This window comes from Belonocnema kinseyi, chromosome 4, assembly GCF_010883055.1.
Source record: "Belonocnema kinseyi isolate 2016_QV_RU_SX_M_011 chromosome 4, B_treatae_v1, whole genome shotgun sequence".
NCBI classification, from domain to species: Eukaryota; Metazoa; Arthropoda; class Insecta; order Hymenoptera; family Cynipidae; genus Belonocnema; species Belonocnema kinseyi.
In genome coordinates, this window is record NC_046660.1 from 127,194,951 (window position 1) to 127,200,011 (window position 5,061).

The following is a 5,061-nucleotide window of genomic DNA, read 5'->3' on the forward strand; positions in this document are numbered from 1 at the left end:
CCCGGATGTAATGATCCGTTTGGATAGTAACATCCCAATATAAGATGTAATCTTCGCTTTCTAAAACGGGCATTGGAATGTATCTATAGAAGGGCACCCATTTTTTTAAGAGTCCTAGGTTTAGGGCAAGTTGTTGATGTATAATGCCCGCTACATCATTATGTCTGTGCGTATATTCCCTCTGAGCCATTACGCGACAGCCATCAATAATGTGCTCGATGGATTCGTTGGTATCTCCACATAATCGACACCGGTCAACCACGTCTTGATGTAACACGTGTTTGCGATAATTCCTGGTGCTGACAACCTTGTCCTGTATTACAATGACGAATCCTTCCATCTATGAATACAGAACACCCTTTCTTAGCCAAATATTAGATGCCTCACTATCCAATTCACTTTGATCTAACGTGTCGGGATGCTCGCCATGGATGGCTTTCTGCCCCCATTGTATTTCTAATTCCTCTATGGTTTCTGCCCTGATATTCGAAGCCCTATCTGAGGACAAATTTAAGGACGTGTATTTAAGATCCGCTTGAGAAATGGTTCTGTAAAGCGCAACATTTCGTTTACTGTTAAAATAGTCTCGTAACTGTATAATGTGTGACTCACAGAGTTTTTTGACATCTACAACGCCCCTACCCCCTAAATGTCGTGGTAAAACTACCCTTTCAATCGCTGAATTTCTGTGGTGCGTTCGGTGCTTCGTCATTTCTACGCAAACAATTCTGTTTAACATTTCAAGGTCAGTGTTAGACCATTTTATGCGCCCGAAGGAGTACGTGAGTACAGGGATGGCATGTGTGTTGACCGCCCTGATTTTGTTTGCCGAATTGAGAAAACTCTTCATAATTAATCTGAGTCTCCTAGTAAAGTCAGTCATTAGGCTTGTCTTAAATATCGTATGTTGAATACCCGTAGATTCAAGAATAACCAGATATTTATATGATTCGCCTGCAGCCATTGCCTCGATGTCATTTTTGAACTCGTTCTCTAACTCTGCGGTCCCTAATTCCCCTCTGATTAAATGCACTGCTCTGCATTTATCTAGTCCGAACTCCATGTGGATATCATTGGAAAACTACTTGGTGACATCAATCACCTGCTGCAGTTTCTGGCCTAAACTAGCGTACAGGTTCAGGTCATCCATGTAAAGAAGATGGGTCACTTGATGACCATCCTCATTATCATGAATTCTGAACCCATGAGACATGCTGTTTAGTTTTTTGCTCAGTGGATTCAATGCTAAACAGAAACATAGTGTGCTGAAGGAGTCTCCTTGAAATGTACCCTGCGTAAAGCATATTGACCCAGTTATCCTTGATTGTCCATGGTCAAAATACTTGATTCTTGTACCCCAGAGCCTCATCGCATGGCTTAGAAAGTCAATAATACGTGGACAGATCTTGTAAAGTTTTAAGACTTCAAGCAAATAGTCATGCGGAACGGAAGGAAACGCTTGCTTGTAGTCAATGCATGCCATGTGTAAGTTCATTTGATGTTCACGAGCTTGAGTCATGGCAACAGCGTCTTTAGTGATTAGATCTTTACAGCCTCGTGAGTTTTTACAACATCCTTTTTGTTCTTCTGTAAGAATATCATTCTTGTCACAATGAGAATATACCTTATCTGCAATGATAGCTGTAAGACATTTATAAATTGTTGGAAGACTGGCTATCGGTCCCTTGCTGGAACAAAAACTGCATTTGCAGTCCTAGTTTTTCGGCCCAACGTTCTAACGGTTGCTACAGCTGCACAGTATACAAGAGTTTGCACCTCTAACGCAGTTTATGCTACGTTCAAATACGTAGGTAAACCTTACTGTCGAGATGTGCTATTAGTGTACGCAGATGATTTGTGATGTTCATTTTGGGCAGAGAATGCCTCAGTGTTGGTTCCACATATCTGAACTCTAGTAAAGCATGACCAAAATTTCTTTCCAGGTGCTGCAGTTCTTCTGAGATTTCCCTATCTACATCATCGTTAGTAATATCCGGATGTAGTTCTAGTGGATCCGGTGCATGATGTTTTTCAGATTGATCCAGAATTCTCGTGCTATTTAAGTAAATAACACGTTCGTTGCGCAACACTGCTTCAACCCAGGTTGCTGACCAAACTCTCTAGCAATCACCCCAAGCGAAGAACCTCACGAAGTCGTTATGTAAGGTTCCCCACTTGGGTCCATTAGTAGCCAAGGTCTTTGGCTGGTGACCTTTTCAGCATGAAAACAAAAGCACAAACCCAAGACGACTCTCTCGGTTCCAGTTCTACCTCCCCCCCCTCTCCCAACCCTCCCTTATTAACTGAAGTTTTTGGTGAGACTGACGTTAGAACTACAATCTCCACCATATGACGATTTGATACTTAACTTTGACATGATTTCGACTCAGAAAATAAACTATAATAAGTATAGGAAATTACGCAAGTTAATAATGTATAATCTTTTTCCTTGTCCTTATAAATATGTAACTGTGTAAGAACAATATAATTTTCATATATAAAATTAAATAATGTTGCTTAATTTATTAAAGTAACTTTATAGAAGGACAAGAAATTCCCTAATAGTAAAAGCTTTTAGGAAAGTTATAATTACCAATTAAATATCCAACTCTTAACGAAAAATGCCTTCAATATATTAAAGTCTAACCTACTTGAGCCTACGAGAAAAATGAGCTTCCTCATTTTTTGTTATAAATTTCTTTTAACTATTTTAATAAATGCTTCAAATTCGGAGCATATTAAACATATTCATTTTTTCAATAAAATATACCCAGAAAGAAATTCTAATCGAACCTCCTAAAAAATGTGCAATTATATCAGACAAAAATTTTGAACATTTTGCATCAAAATTAAGATGAAAAAATATTTATTAATCATTCATTATTTAAAGTAATTAAAATAAAATAATAAATATGGCAACGTGAACATTCTAAATTCTGAATTTTCAACGCAATTTTAAGTCCTCAATATTTTCCTTCTCTTAGAGCAGATGTAGAACGTAATTAAATTTTTTTATCAGGCACCACGACTTCTCCAGTGTCTAAGTTTCAAAGGAAATAATCCTATAGCAACATTTTTGGTCAAATAACACTAGCTATCATTTACTGAATCTTATCTTCTCAATAATCTATATCTGAAGCTTTGTTAACTTATCATTTGTGGCTTGGCCGCAAGACGGAAACCCGGAAAATGGCCAGGAATTTTTTGGAACCGGAAAAAGCCGAGAAATGAGTGTATGATAGTGAATTTATTTACTCACAAGGAATTTTACAAATCTTTAGAAGAACAATCTATCAAATCACTTGGAATATCACAAATATATCACATAATATAATTCAATTAAAAATAAATTCAATTTTTACTTTTTTTTAGTGTTGAGCTTAGTTGTTAACTGTTTTAATTACTACACCATTTAGTTCACAACACTTAATTTAAAAATAAAATAATATAAATTAATTAATGGTTTTTAAAACTAAACTGTATTTCGAGTTTTAATAATTGTAAAAAAATTCTTTTTCATTGAAATTAAAATGTCTGATTCAAACTTTATAAACTAATTTTAATCTACAAACAACTTAAAATTAATATATTAATTAATGAGATGATTTTATTATATTTAAAATCATATTGAAATATTGTTTCTGTCGAAAATATTACATTTTTAACCCATTCAGTTCCAAAATTTTTAATTACAAAAATATCTGAATGAGCAATTATACATCAGATATTCAAAAGTAAACAATTTGAACCTGAATCGTTTGAAATAAAAAGCCTTGAATGGCAAAAATTTCAGAGTAAGATATTTAAACTTTTAACGTTACAATTGTTATTGTAACGTTATATGAGAATGGAAAACTATTGATTTAAAAGGAATTAATAAAAGTTATTGAGTCGGAGGAGAGGAAGTGTTGATTTTCGATTTTTTATGAATTTAAAAGAGGGATGTTTTTTATTGTTACGGTTGTTATAGTACTGCAAGGAAGAAAATTCGTTTTTTAATCTTTTCTAAATGAGAAGATGTACTCATTTTGGGATATAGTTATATGATATCCTTGCTCCTTTTTTAAAAGATATCGTTTTTTAATTGACCCAACTATTATAACAGTAAAGACGATTTTTTTATTGACATTAGGGTCGATCGTATTTGTTTTGTGTTGTGCAATTAATTAAAGATATATTAATTCATTTGTTTCATTAATTCATATTTCTAAAAATGCAAGTTGAAATTGAGGATAAGTTTTAATTTAGAGAATTTAAAACGATAGCGCGGACTCGATTTTTTAACCAGAGATCTTTGAACAATTTAATTTATCAAAGTGTAAAGGTTTAAGTTTTGTAGCTTAATTGCACTTATTTAAACATTTTCAATTGAAAAGTGTTAAAAACCTTTATTTTATATGTATCAATTATTGAGAGTTTAAATAAAAAAATTTCCAAATTAAAATTTATTTAAACTTAAATTTCACTAATTACGAACATTTTTATACAACAAACTCAAGCATGATAGAAGAGATTTGGCGAGGAATCCCAAGTCATGCGCCCAGTACAGTCGGTCAGATAAGTGATCCCAGGTCTGAAACGAGATGTGGTCCAAGCCTATGACAGGGCTATGTCCGTGTGAATATAGTAGGAGGCGATGACTGTGTTGTGCGCGCAACCCATTTCTCCTCTTCTGAATTTGGAAACTCGAAGGTGCACGATTGCCGGTCGGAAAACTTCGGCGGTTCTATTTATATCTCTATTTTCTATCCGCTTTGAAATAAAATCAAGAGATTGGGATTTTAATATTTCCGGTATTCGATGCTGGCGATTTTCATGATTTAAATACTTCGCGCGCCTCTTTATATGCGCATATTTTGAGGTTACCTTATTTCAAGTATAAAATGTAAATGAAATAAATATCAATAATACTATATATACAATTAAAAATTTGTCATAAGGACAACCGCAGGATTTCGCCGGGAGCGGGTGCTAATCTAAAAAATTGCACCCGCTTCCAGCGAAATCGCGGTAAAATTTCAGCCACAACCACGTCTCACAACCGTGAGATAGGTGGTGACA